At 41.3% G+C, this 15,748-nt stretch overlaps 1 long non-coding RNA gene across 1 annotated transcript; it reads left to right on the top strand.

Moving 5' to 3' along the window:
• The first annotated feature begins 834 nt into the window (after window positions 1-834).
• On the top strand, window positions 835-12,572 carry LOC142760830 (uncharacterized). Its single transcript, XR_012883418.1, has 3 exons — window positions 835-1,044; window positions 8,215-8,341; window positions 12,039-12,572. It is a non-coding gene; the product is annotated as an uncharacterized LOC142760830 (long non-coding RNA).
• Window positions 12,573-15,748: the final 3,176 nt, after the last annotated feature.

Here is a 15,748-nt window from a genome sequence, read left to right as displayed (position 1 = left end):
AACATCTACTACATTATCTGTACTGTGTAGCAGAGCTGAGATTGTAATTTAGCACACAGTACAGATAATGTAGTAGATGTTACCTGCAGTCCTATGTAACACCACAGATAACACAGTGATATCTCTCTGAGTACAGATAATGTAGTAGTGTTATCTGCAGTCCTATGTAACACCACAGATAACACAGTGATAACTCTCTGAGTACAGATAATGTAGTAGATGTTACCTGCAGTCCTATGTAACACCACAGATAATACACAGTGATAACTCTCTGAGTACAGATAATGTAGTAGATGTTACCTGCAGTCCTATGTAACACCACAGATAACACAGTCATGTCTCTCTGAGTACAGATAATGTAGTAGTGTTATCTGCAGTCCTATGTAACTCCACAGATAACACAGTGATAACTCTCTGAGTACAGATAATGTAGTAGATGTTACCTGCAGTCCTATGTAACACCACAGATAACACAGTGATAACTCTCTGAGTACAGATAATGTAGTAGATGGCAGAGACAAACACATGCAGAGGCAAACACATGCAGAGACACACACACGCAGAGAGACACTCACCATGTCTTCTTGCTGACAGGTCAGGACGGGCTGTGTGTGGGCGGAGCTTCCTCTCTGCTTCTCGGCAGAGCACAGAGCACAGGCAGATGCAGGGAGGCTGCAGCACGGTAGTGGACCTGTCCCCTGACCTGAGTCATCTGACCTCATGTCACTGACGTGAGGTCAGGTGACTGGACTAGTCCACTCCCTGGCCGTCACAGACCCCAGTCAGAACGCCGTAATGTCCTGGCTGTTCCTAAGCTGCTGCAGGTGTCCCACATACGGTGCGCCTGTCAGCAGCGATCAGCTGCTCTTCGGCGCCCCCCTTCCCTATCCTCCGGGTTGCGCCAGGGGCAAATGCCCCGCCTGCCCCCCCCTAGCTACGCCCCTGATAAAAGGACATCATTAAACAGCAATCAGTGGTAGTAGATGATTGTGGATTGGTGCTGCTAACCTGAGGAGAGTCTCTGTATTTGCAACAGCCTGATATGTAAGAGTTCTGTTACACAAACTATGGACTTTTTCACCACGTAATCATGTTTTGTTGGAACGAAGGAATGCTTAAAATAAAGTCCATTGAATTATTTCTTCAACCAAGGCCTGTTTGACATTTTTGAAAATCCCACGCTTACACTTGCATTTTTAATAATCTACTTCATCATTTTAATTGCTTAATCAATTTGTAATATAGATATTATATAACCTGGTCATTAAAAAGTTTATAGTAGAGCTCCATTAGAACACATAATTCCCCTATCACTTTCTCTTATGTTTGTAACAAAGATGTTTACTGAATTTTAAGGCTTAAAGTCTATGGAAACCTTTGAATGTTTTTTCTTTGTTTTGTTTTTTAATAAATCAATGTTTTTAGGGGATTTTAAGCACTCTTTGAATTCACTTTTATTATAATTTTCTCTTACTTTTACGATACAGCTTCTGTGTATTCTGTATATACAGTGCCCACCAAAAGTTCCGGAACATCCTCATAACTTTTGAACGGCTCAAGGTAGAGGGTTGAAATTTGGTGGGATTTAACGCGGTCATATAATCTACCAGTTAACAAAAAAAAAAAACACCCCATCCCCCTTGGGGGTGGTGGGGTGGGCAGGGCAGCAAAATCTTAAATGGCATGGGGGGGTCGAGTGGGGGCTAATTTGAAAGCTCTTTTCAATATGAAAACAATGCCGCAATAGATTTTGAGACAGGATTTTTTTCAGCTGAGATATTTAACTTTAACGTTATCATCTTCATTATCGGCTACCGCCAGTATTAGCATTACCCAATATGTACCTCGCGGGTAAAATCCTAAATGTATGCGTGTGTCTGTGAGCTTGGGAATGTCACATCAAGGTGACTTTAAATTACGTATTATTACAATCGGCCTCGGCGATACAAAATGGACCATGTAATTTTCATTTTTGTACATTTCTATTGTCATATCACAAAATGCATTTGACCGGAAAGGATCACTTTATTGATGATGAGAGGGTATGGCGAATAAAAAATAAGATCCTATAGAGAAGTAGCGGCTTTATTCAATGCCACTTATCCTATCCGTGATCCAATTTCATTGTCAACTGTTAAAAGAACTATTTATCGTTTCGAAATAACCAGTTCAATTAAAGACGCACCAAGATACAAACATGTTAGTAATGACGAAAAAGCTTTAGATGTTCTTCTCACTGTACATGATAATCCTCATACATCTGTCTCGAATGGAGCACAACAAAATGATATCAGCGCCACATCAGTCCATAGAATTTTGAAGAGGCATCATTATCATTCTTATAAAATACGTTTAGATCAGGAGCTATCCAAAGAGGATTATGGCAGAAGAGTGGAATTTTGCGATACAATGATAACACGATTTTATGATAATCATCAGATTTTCAACTGGGCTTGTTTTTCGGATGAAGCTACGTTTGAACTAAACGGTTCTGTAAATCGACAGAACAGCCGAAAATCCACATTGGATGAGAGACAGTCATACCCAGTATCCTCAGAAGGCTAACGTTTGGGCCAGAATATTGCTCAGTCATATTGTAGGACCGTTTTTCATTGAAGGAAACAAATGCAGAAAATTACTGCAATTGCTAAGAAACCAAGTGATACTGGCTATTCAAAATATTGCTGGAGAAGCTTTCCGCAATGTTTGGTATCAGCAGGATGGAGCTCCGGCTCATTTTTCTCTACGAGCTCGAAATCTTCTGAACGATAATTTTCCTGATCAATGAATTGGTAGAAGAGGCCCGATAGAATGGCCACCGAGATCACCCCATTAGACTTTTTTTACTGGGGGTATTTAAAAAGTAAAGTCTATGAGACTAGGATCGCAAACTTAGACGAGCTGCGGGAAAGAATAGTGAACATTTCTAATTCAATCACACCAGATGTTATAAATAACGTTATCAACACATTTTACGTTCGCTTAGGACACTGTCAAGTTGTTGAAGGACATAAGTTCGAACATTTGATTTAATACAGTAATTGTTATGTTTGTACTAATACACATAATACATGTCCGCGGTCTTGCTTTGGTTGGCCGGACAACACACACACACACACACACACAGAGCGCAGAGAGGGTTTGGAGTCGTTAAATACCGGGGGAATGACGAACCCTGGGGTCCTTATCTCGGGTTGTGCACAAAAGTGAGAGGCAAGGGGACTCACATTAATCTAGCACCCAGATGAGAAGTAAATCCGACCGTGCGACCTCCGCACAGTACATTTTGGGTAATGCAAACACCGGCGGTAGCCAATGATGAAGAGAACTTTAACATTAAATATCTCAACTAAAAATCATTTGCAGCATCGTTTTTGTATTGAAAAGGGCTTTCAAATGAGCCCCCACTCGACCCTCTGGGCCATTTAAGATTTTGCAGCCCCAGCCCACCCCACCGGCCCTGAAGGGGTGGGGGTGATTTTTTTGGGGCGTTAACTGGTAGATTTTATGACCCCATTAAATCCCACCAAATTTCAACCCTCTACCTCGAGCCGTTCAAAAGTTATGAGGGTGTTCCGAAACTTTTGGTGGGCACTGTATAGAAGATATATCGTTCTCTCTCAGGCGATTCCATTATTTCATTTGAACTGACAGCCGGGCCAAGAGGGAGTGCTGTGTGTGGAAAGAAAGAGAAGCGATGATCCAGAGCATTAAAGTTTAAAATGAAACATAAGTTTCAATTTTATTCCAAATCTAAAAACAGGAAATAGCTTCCAGGTACAGGGAAATAAATCGAGGCTGTTGCCTACGCGTTTCAGACGTATACTACGTCCTTCCTCATGGCTTGTCAAATGTGCTGTGTGTGTCTGTGACACATAGGATTCACCTAATATTGATCACATTTAAGTTGAACTTAGATGTGATCGATATTAGGTGGATCATGTGTGTTAGCAACACACAGGATCCGCTCTCAGCCAAGCCGTCAGTTCAGCTGAACTGACGGAAATGCCTGAGATAGAACAATACAGCGTCTATGTATACAGGATACATATAAGCTGTATCGTAAAAAGTTAAATAAAAACTGAAAAAAAAAAGTAAATTCTTAAAAGTCAAGTTCTTAAAATAGGGTACGAGGTCTAGGACAGGATCATTTGAACTTTCAGCGGTTTAATTACTTTTAGACTTCTTTCCACAAAAGATTCTATTAATTAAAAATTGATTAGGTAGGGTGACACACGAATCTTACAAATAATATAATGTTGCATGTTTGGTGCAAAGAAAGACAATCAGGACTGCCATATATGTTCAAAATGTACTTTATTGTCAGAGTAAACCATCTGAATTTAAAGCACCTAAATCATGAGACTGTTCAATCTAGCAATAAACACCCATAGGGTCAGTTCACATGTAGTGTATAAATACAGCAGATTTTCCGCAACAGAATTTGTTGCGGAAAATCCGCAGCATAATACAGTAGCAGCAAAGTGGATGAGGTTTTAATAAATCTCACCACATGCTGCGTAAATTCTAAGCGGAAAAAACACCCAGAAATTGACCTGTGGTGCAGTTTTTTAATCCGCAGCATGTCAATTGTATTTGCGTAAACGCTGTTTATTTGTTGCAGGTTTCCCCCATTGAATTTAATCTGGAGGTAAAACCCACAACAAATAGCAGATCATAAACATGTCTCACAGGACAAAATACCACATTGGCTAGGTGTTTCCAGTCATATGGCACTACACCTCCAGAGTAAATATAGGTAACCAAAAATAGAAACTCCAAAAAGACATATGCAAAAACAAGAGGACAAGGAGTCATAACACTATTGAAAGTAGAAAAATATCTTTATTATAGCAAAAACCTAGAACACATATTTAAAATACAGGAGATCCAGACAGGATTAACTGTCTAAGGCTATACAATCCTAGTGTTGAAACGACACCACAAGGTCTCAAAACATTTATATAATTACCAAATGTGATACAAGTGATTATATTGTATAAAATGCTAGGCAGACAACCATAATATTGCACATAAATGTATATTTAAAAAGTGGGAATAATTCCACGAAGGAAAGAGGTATAGGGTCTAAGGTAAAGTCACCTATAAGTATTTTAGTACAGTAAAACCAAAACCTACATCAGTAAGTAGCTGGGTTATAGGGGAAAGAAACCCCAAATTTGAGATACTTAGCCACACGTTTTAACTCAATAAAGATGTCTTACCCATTGGTGTGGTGAAGGTATGCCAGACAAGCGCCCGATGCGTGTTTCGCTTAAATAGCTTTATCAAGCTTTATCATAGCCTTGATAAAGCTATTTACGCAAAACGCATGTCGGGGCCCTTGTCTGGCATACCTTCACCACACCAATGGGTAAGATATCTTTATTGAGTTAAAACGTATTGCTTAGTGTACCAAATTTGGGGCTTCTTTTCCCTATAACCCAGCTTCCTACTGATGTAGGTTTTGGTTTTACTGTACTAAAATACTTTTAGGTGACTTTACCTTAGACCCTATACCTCTTTCCTTTGTGGAATTATTCCCACTTTTTTAATATACATTTATGTGCAATATTATGGTTGTCTGCCTAGTGTTTTATACAATATAATCACTTGTATCACATTTTGGTGATTATATAAATGTTTTGAGAACATGTGGTGTCATTTTAACACTAGGATTGTATAGCCTTAGACAGTTAATCCTGTCTGGATCTCCTGTATTTTAAATATGTGTTCTAGGTTTTTGCTACAATAAAGATTTTTTTCCACTTTCAATAGTGTATGACTTCTTGTCCTCTTGTTTTAGCAAATAGCAGATGTTGCATTTTTTGCGGCGGAAAAGCAGCGATTCCGCTGCAAAAAATGCAACTCAGAAACAATTTATCTTATGCTTACCCAGAATTCTGTTCCTGGCCGGCTTTCTGGGATGACGTTTCATCCCATTTGACCACTGCAGCCAATCACAAGCTGCAGTGGTCACATGGGATGAAAGGCTATCCCGGGCTGCAGGACGGTGGAGAGACATGTCCCCATGGCTACGTAAGTATGAATCTTTTTTTTTTTTCAGTTCCAGTTTCCTGCAGCGGACATTCCAATCGAAAAATTGCACCACAATTTGGTGCGTTTTTTTTGCCGGAGTTCCCTGTATCTCAAAGGGCGAATACGCTGTGTGCTTTTACGCAGCGTATCTGCCCTGTGTATACTCACCCGTGGGGTGAGAACAGGTGTATTTTCATGTAAGATCAATATCAATTCTAGTATGACACAGGATTAAGCATACTAGTAGTAAGCTAGTACACAGGTTTAAGCATGTTAAGTGATTTTTCCCCGAAAGGCCATACAGTTGGGAGTTTGAATACATAATGCCTATCACTCTTAGGGTATGTTCACACGAGGTCATTACGTCCCTAATTGACGGACGTATTTCGGCCGCAAGTACCGGACCGAACACAGTGCAGGGAGCCGGGCTCCTAGCATCATAGTTATGTACGATGCTAGGAGTCCCTGCCTCGCTTCCGGACAACTGTCTCGTACTGAAAACATGATTACAGTACGGGACAGTTGTCCGGCAGCGAGGCAGGGACTCCTAGCATCGTACATAACTATGATGCTAGGAGCCCGGTTCCCTGCACTGCGTTCGGTCCGGTACTTACGGCCGAAACACGTCCGTCAATTACAGACGTAATGACCTCATGTGAACATACCCTTAGAATAAGGTTTGTCAACTGTATTTAGAAGTAAACCAACATGACCAACGATGGGGCAAATCTTTACCTCATCTGTTCATCTATTGTAGTTAAATCAACCCCTTTTTATGGAAATAAATAGAAGGGTTTTATAGCTCCATCCATTATATTCTCCTCACTGAAAAATAATATATTAAACTGGGTTCTATTCTGACCAATTTACCATCTCCATGGTGTTTATATCCCCCCCCCCAGTGTTTTTGTGGGTTCCTTCTGCGTACACCAGTTTACTCCCACAGTTTTTGCGTGTAGGCCCTTTGACTAAACATGTGCAATTGTAAGCTCTTCTGGGAGAATGGATATTGTTCATTCATTTCTACTGTATTTAGATAATTGATAAATATTTGCATTGCCCACCATATTATTAGAACATTACTTAAAACAGTTAAAGTAACATTTTGAAGTTAAAATTTCAGACATTTTGTAATTTTGATCTTAGATTACCGTATTTTCCGGACTATAAGGCGCACCGGATTATAAGGCGCACTTTCTATGAGCGCCTTATAAGCAATCATGTTTCATATATAAGGCGCACTGGATTATAAGGCGCAGCACATTACCGTTAAATAAACCATTGCTCAGACTGCAAGTCAAAATTTATTACACTTTTTAACAATAACTTGCAACTGGTTCAGCTGTAATTGCAAATCAAAACGTTTAGGGTATGTGCACACACACTAATTACGTCCGTAATTGACGGACGTATTTCGGCCGCAAGTCCCGGACCGAACACAGTGCAAGGAGCCGGGCTCCTAGCATCATACTTATGTACGACGCTAGGAGTCCCTGCCTTGCTGCAGGACAACTGTCCCGTAGTATAATCATGTTTACAGTACGGGACAGTTGTCCTGCAGCGAGGCAGGGACTTCTAGCATCGTACATAAGTATGATGCTAGGAGCCCGGCTCCTTGCACTGTTCGGTCCGGGACTTGCGGCCGAAATACGTCCGTCAATTACGGACGTAATTAGTGTGTGTGCACATACCCTTACCGTACTTTTTCAGTTCATTCCTAGGCGCACGGGGGGGAGGAGCATGGTGTGTGCTGTGGTATGCCGCCGCCGACCCCTGCCGCCCACGATAGAGGTAAAGGATCCTGTATGAACCCCTCTCTTTACTGTCGGGTTCATATATAAGGCGCACCGGATTATAAGGCGCACTTTCTATTTCTGAGAAATTCTCAGCATTTTATGTGCGCCTTATAGTCCGGAAAATACGGTAGTTATGAATTTGCCAATAAAGACCTGTATGATTGTCACACAGTATGTATGGAGAAGAGGAGTGTAAATTATCCTTGAAATCTACACGAATTGTAGAGAAGAAGCATGCAGTGTCTGAGGAGCGCTACTGATGGGCTTAGGAAGGCTGTTCAATTTATTTTATTCCTCTTCCAGAGAATCGTTGTGATTAATTTGCATATAAACCAATGTAAATACAGCTGAGGTATAAATGTTTCATATCTATTTATAGGTACTAAAGGACGCTGCTAAAAATAGATCAGAAGAAGGAGAATCAAATCAGTTATGGAGAATCAAATCTGGTGCAATACGTTTAAGAAGATGAACTATATAACCTGTTTAGATATCATATTATTCAGGTAAAATGTGTAATTATATATCAATATGGCATAAACACATATTTTCTATAAAATGTAGTATATTTCTCACTAAACTATTTGTAGCCTAGATCATCAAAATGTAGTTACACAAGTGAATCATTGTCTGACTAAATCCATTTGGTTTTTAGTAGTCCTAATCCCTAAATAATTCTAGCACATATCCTTAATATTGCGGAATAGCTGAGCCCTGTCACACAGTCTGGTTATTATGGATTTGAAGCTTAGCAGCCACAGGTTTATATTTTTTTAGATGAAGTGGTCAGGCGTTGCATCCATAGCACCATTATGTCTCAGATAACACAGGTTTTTAGCTCAAAGCCGAATTTGTATTGTTTTCAGAAAGCTGCAAGGAGGCTTTGTAGTACTAAAACAACACCTTTCTCTGAGTCCTACTGACATATTTCTTAGGTTTTTGTACAACAAAAAGTTAACAGCAAAACTTTTTTAATTAGCCGTTACCTTCTCAATGCGAAGTAATTCACTGTTAAAGAGCAACTGTACTTTCAAAAAACTTCTGATATGTCATAGAGAAATATTAAAGTTTTGATCGGTAGGGTCCGGGTCCTGCATCTTCGGCTGTGATTGGCGCTCGTTGTTAGGCTGAAGATGGCTGACATAGAACGTCTTTGAGCCTGTTATCACCCTAACAAGGATCACCGATTACAGATGAAGGTGCAGGGCGCTCAGATGAGTGAATCTGCATTTGAGTGACAGTGGGAGTCTAAGCACCTGGACCCCCACTTATCAAAACTTCTAATATGTCTCTAGGACATATCAAAAGTTTTTGGATAGTACAGTTACTCTTTAAATCGAACTGTTGCTGCTTGTATTTGTTTCCAGTCGTTAGATTATCCAATGACCAGTTTTTTTAAATCCATTCTTGTCTATGCTTATACTTCTCTTTATGAGATTATGATTGGTTATAATTTCCTTTACTCCACAGTCAGGGCCTGCCTTAGGATAGATGGTGCCCCGTGCAAAATTATCTTTCATCGCCCCAACTCCATCATAAAAAAAATTCCCTATAAAAAAGTATAATGCCCCCACAGTATAATGACCTATAAAGTGCCCCCACACAGTATAATGCCCCTTCAGTGCCCCACATACAGTATAATAATATTTAATAATATAATATATTATAACCCCTTCAAGGACACAGTATTTTGTCCTCTAATTGTGCCCACACAGTATTATGACCCCTAAGTGACACACATCGTATTGTGACCCCTGTAGTACCCCTACACAGTATAATGTTGGCTTAGCCCCCCCTTGTAGATTGTGCCCCCTGTGGACAGTGCCATAATTCTCCACCTCCTGCTTGTAGATCGTGTCATACAGCCCCACCACCTCCCCTTGTAGACAGTGCCCCCAAACCAAAAAAAATTGTACTCACCTAGGCCCCGTTCCCACGACGAACTGAGATGCTCCACGACGGGATCCCAGCCTAGGCCGGTTTGATCCTGTAGCCTAGCACGGAGTTTCCCAACCTTTACGGACTTGAGGCACCACTGGAAAAATAAAATTTTCTTAGGTTACCCGTACCAAAAACTGTTTTGAGAAAAACAGAAAACAGCTAAAAACAAGTACTGCACTAGGGTATGTTCACACCGCATTATTTAGAAGGCAAAAAAAATCTGCCTCAAAATTCCTACAGGAATTTTGAAGCAGATTTTGAATTGACATCGTGGTTTGACTTTTTTTTTTTGCGTTTTTTTTAAGCTGTTGAAGCTAATGTAAAAGACGCAGGAAAAAAAGCACCAAACGGGTGCCGTAGGTATTTTCTTCCTCCTATTATTTCAATTGGTGCTCAGAGGTGTAAACCACTTGAAGACTATCAGCCCCCCACTCACAGTAAAATGACCACCAGCCCCCCACTCACAGTAAAATGACCATCAGCCCGCCCCTCTCACTAAAATTACCATCAGCCCCCCACTCACAGTTAAATGACCATCAGCACGCCACTTACAGATTCCCCCTGTAGATAGTGCCACTCAGCCTCTTGTAGGTAGTGCCACACAGCCCCCTGTAGGTAGTGCCACACATCCCCTGTAGGTAGTGCCACACAGCCCCCTGTAGGTACTGCCACACAGCCCCCGTAGGTAGTGCCACACAGCCCCCTGTAGGTAGTGCCACACAGCCCCCTGTAGGTACTGCCACACAGCTCCCTGTAGGTACTGCCACACAGCCCCCTGTAGGTACTGCCACACAGCCCCCTGTAGGTACTGCCACACAGCCCCCTGTAGGTAGTGCCACACAGCCCCCTGTAGGTAGTGCCACACAGCCCCCTGTAGGTGATGCCACACAGTCCCCTGTAGGTACTGCCACACAGACCCCTGTAGGTAGTGCCACACATCCCCCTGTAGGTAGTGCTACACAGCCCCATGTAGGTAGTGCCACACAGCCTCCTGTAGGTAGTGCTACATAGCCCCCTTGTAGATAGTGCCACAAAGCCCCCTGTAGGTAGTGCCACACAGCCCCCTGTAAGTAGTAACACACAGCCCCCTGTAGGTAGTAACACACAGCCCCCTGGTAGGTAGTGCCCCACAGCCCCCTGGTAGGTAGTGCCACACAGGTCCCAGGTAGGTAGTGCCACATATATGGACAGAGACATCAAGCGCTCCGTCCAGGAGCGGAATCCCAGGCAAAAGGGGGATTCCGCTCTTTCAGGGAGCTACAGTGTCGCTAGTAGATAGCAGAGCAGGAAGATACCTCCCTGCTCTACTATAGTGTCGTCACTACCACTGTAGCAGCCGCAGCGGCTGCCAGCGGCACCGCGAGCCATGGGCCGATGGGCAGCACAAGCTCCCTCATGTCAGGTGTCGCCACTAGCAGCCGCTATGCAGCAGTAGCGACGCCACTGAGTGAAGAAGCACCCGGTCGGAAAGGCGGCTGCAGTCGCCGGCCAGGGTGCTTCTGAAAAAAGCAGGGGAAGGGAGCCAGCACAGCGCCCCCTTCCACCTGCTGGAGTGATGCGCCCTGTGCAATGGTACAGGTCGCACACCCCTAGGGCCGGCCCTGTCCACAGTTCCATTTTACTTTTCTTGCAAGCATCCAGAAAAAAATCATGTGAATCTTTTGATTATTTGTGGAAATAGGCCAGAACCCTTTCCATCTATGACCTTAAGTATTGCCTGAAGGTGATAATAGCAAAAGGAATTGGATATAGAAATTTCAACTATTTTTAAAAAGTTTATCCCATCTGGACAACTCCTTTTCATGTGCCCTATTACGACATGTGGATGTCAGAGGGAGGTCTCCTCCTTTATGAGAAGGCAATGAGCTCCTACCCTGATAGACTCCACACAACACTGTATTAGATGGGTGCCCATTCATAGCACTATGTAATACTACAATACCCCAGAGATTCGCTGTTATTACGCCGGCAGCACTGAAGGAGAAACGGCTGTAATAACTGCTGATCTCTAGGGATTAGAGAAGCAGAAGCCACTGCGATTAAGTGAACGCCAGGGTTTTTTTATTCTGAAAAAGGGTAGGACAGACCGGACAGTGACAGTGATTAGAAATATAGGGACACATATGGCTTGTTGTCCAAAAGATAATTTTTTTCATTCATATCCATGTTCCTCAGCCGTCTAACTTTTACAAATTACCAATAAAGAAGCAATCTGAGGATAGGCATATGTACTGTATCTAAGACATCTATGTTTCTATCTAGGTAAAACATCTGCTAATGTGGCCAGTTAGACTTTTCTACTCCATTCTTTCGCAATCTGGTCAATAGTATCAGCCCTCAATCAATGAATTACTCGGCACAATAGAATGGAACATCGTCGCTCGCCAGCCTGAAATGTTAACTATAACAGAAGTGCCTGGAGACCTACAGCTCTTTCTATCTATGTTTGCTCCTTTAATGTCTATTTTGGTATGTATTTACTTGTCCTCATATGACCTGTGCTCTTTCAAATACTGGTAACCTTTCCTATCCGTGCAGTTAAGCTTCACTGTAGCCTTGGACACAATGAATCATTTCTCATGTGGAACTTTGCAAATGTCTTTTTTAATAGACTATTAGCAGTCCATTAAATGTATCTGCCGCGCTGCTGTGTAATATCTGCTTAAAATGTAGGCACTGAATAATTATATACCCATCTTCAATGTTTATTAGGCCATTTTGAAAGGGTTACGTGTTTAGATAAGTTCTCAGCTGTCAGAAGTGGCACCATATTTTATCTTGCATGATGATAAATGGCGACATTGCCACAACAGATCTTGCATTTACTGCCTGTCTTATCATGAGCACGCACTATCTGCTGTTCTTATAAAAGTCAATTTGTGACAGCAATAAATTCATCAGCTGGAAAACAAGAAGCAATGTACTGATAAACTGTTCTCCTTGTTTTGCCCTATGTTTTTTCTTTGTCTTCCATCCTTGTTTTGTAATACAAAAAAAGTACAAACTAGAAATGATAAATAAAGCAACACGCTTGGGCAGCGTACATTACAAAGTGGTCGTTGTTTCTCAACTATAGTGTTTCCCATCTGGCAGTGCTCCAAATCACAGCAAAAGGCAAGAATAATGATATGTCCTTAGAGAGCAGACAATTCATAGCAAAAATATCAAAAAGTGACATTAAGATGTTGATTTTTATTAAAGTAAAACCCCCTGTGAAATAGAGAGCAAACTTTCCCATTATAATTATTCATTAGAGGGATCTTCAGATTGTCAGAGTCCCTAATGAATAGCTTTTGTTGATGGCTGGGTAGCACCCAAAGATGTTGGCGTTGCCACTACTCCTGAAGCATGTGATATACTGATGTAGCTACAGCATTTCCATACCCAAATTTCTCATGGGGGAATTGGGAAATGGTCACTTAATGCTGGGGACTGAAATATAATGTAATTGCAGTCATAATATTATTTTTTTAAAACCAATTCAATAAACCGTACAATAATTAAAAGGTTTAACCAGTCTTGGAAAAAAACTTCTTAAATTTACTAAAACTATCCGGTGCCTTGGCTTCTACTTAGGCTTCGTTCACATCTGTGTCGGGACTCCAACCCATGAACAGAAACCAAACAAATGGAAACCATAGGTTTCCGTTTGCATCACCTTTAACTTCAATGGTGACAGATCTGGTGCAAATGGTTTCTGTTTGTCACCATTGTGTAAGGGTTCTGTTGTTTGATTAGCACAGTTGACTATGGTATTGATTCCGTCAAAATGATGGAACCCTTACACAACAGTGACTAATGGAAACCAGTTGCACAGGATCTGTCACCATTGAAATTAATGGTGATGCAAACGGAAACCTATGGTTTCCGTTTGGATTCCGTTCATGGGTTTCCCTGACGGAAAGCTCCGACGGAACACATGAACGGAGTTTCGACGCAGATGTGAAGGAAGCCTAATAGAGGTGGACAGAAACTAAACGATCCCTACATTATAATCAGTTATATACTTGCCAAACATATTAAGGTCACACAACTGCTGTGTGTCCTAGAAGTTGTGGAGGGGCTACAGAAAGAGCTCATCACCAAGTTCATATTATCTATTCAGAATTAAGACTTGGTTGGGGCTATTCTGTAACAGGCCTCACTCCTACCTGAGTCCCAAGATCTACAGTGATGTGGGGTTTAGACACCCTCTGCAGTGCTGCTGTTTAGGAGAAGGACCAGCTGTGGGAACTAATGAAAGTTGGTGTGGAACCAATGATGGTATCTCAATTGGAAATGGAGTAGAGTAAGGCCCTGTTCACACTGAGTATTTTGCAGAGAGAAAAAATCTGCCTCAAAATTCCTTCAGGAATTTTGAGGCAGATTTTTACCTGCCTGCTCTTTCTTGCTGCGGATTTCGTGGCATTTTTCGGCATATTTTTCGGCCACCGCCATTGAGTGCTGCGGGCAAAAAAACACTGCGAAAAACGCTTTCTCTGCCTCCCATTGATTTTAATGGGAGGTCAGAGATGGAACCGCAGGAAGAAAGAGCATGTTGCTAAAAAACAACTCTGCCTCCCATTGAAATCAATGGGAGGCGGTTTCAGGCATTGTTTTAGCACTGATTACGACGAGGTTTCCGCAGCAAAATCAGCTCTGGAAAAACTTAGTGTGAACAGGGCCTAATACAGTAGCATACTGAACTATAGTAAAACATAGTTTTTTGTGTTTTGGAAAACCTGATCCATGAAATTAAAATATGTGCTGTTCCAATACTGTGAAGACGTTAGTGTTTGATATGGTCACTTGCCTTTTCCATGTCATTTTGACACAAAATACTGTATTTCGTTCACTGCAAATGTTGTAATATTGACCTGTTTAATGACTCCAAAAATATTATAATGGCAATAGTCTGGTGAAGCAGAAAATTTGTATAGCATGAAGCAATCTAAAGACATACTTGCCATCTAGTCTAGCAATTTTTTTCCTTTAGTGGAAAAAAAACATTAACCATTGCTAAAGCAGAAATCTTCAAAGAAATCCTTCTGCGCCTGGAGCCTGGATCATCCCTTGTATTGTAATACCTAAGTGCTTCTGTTAAAATATAAGATTGATTCCTATCAAAATCACTTTGTGGATTTTGTCAAAGAGCTGCCCTCTTTGCTTTTTCTGAAGTCTAGTAGAGTAAAATGTAGCTTCAGCTGGAAAAATAAGAAGAATACACCTAGCAACGACACAGAAACCATATCATACTGGATCCAGAAACGCTGAAATGTGACATTTATTAAACAAATATACAGAAATATATTGTTTTCTGTTTTCTTCTTTGGTAGAGGCAATAACAGAAATAAAAGGTAAAAATGTCAAGGGATAGATCAATATTTCTGTTTCATATTAATGTGTAGCCTCGAGCCTACACATTACAGAAGCCTACAAGAAGTGAATTGACGTTATTAAACCTTGTCAAAGCTTTTACAGAAGATATCATTCTATAAGGAAGCAGACCCATTAAAAAAAGTAATACTAGTTTATGGGAAAAACAAGAGTGATATTTACAGACAACCAAATGCTTACACAGTGCTTTTAAATCAATGTATGTTAACATCATATATAAAGCATATTTGGCTGACTCTGCATAAAGCCAATATTTTTAATGATATTTTCTAAAAATCAAAAGCCAGGATGGTATAGGTAAAGGTATTTTGGTCATCTTTTTAGCGGCAACATTGCCACATAAATGGCTTTGGAAAACACTACCATTACTGTTTAAAGGGGTATTCCAGCCATGAACATTTATCACCGATCCATGGGCTCACTTGGCTGTTTCCAATAGAGTGGTATGAAGAGGAAATATGCTTGCTCAGCTACGGCTTCATACGACTTCTCCCAAACTCGGACATGCTGGTGGAAAGGAATGGGGGCGCTTGGGGTTCCCTATTCTAGCGATCAGAAGAGTCCCAGCAGTTAGACCCCGGAAAAATCTAATATTT

The sequence above is a fragment of the Rhinoderma darwinii genome, chromosome 4 (genome assembly GCF_050947455.1).
Source record: "Rhinoderma darwinii isolate aRhiDar2 chromosome 4, aRhiDar2.hap1, whole genome shotgun sequence".
Lineage (NCBI taxonomy): Eukaryota > Metazoa > Chordata > Amphibia > Anura > Rhinodermatidae > Rhinoderma > Rhinoderma darwinii.
This window is presented reverse-complemented; position numbering and strand designations above follow the sequence as displayed.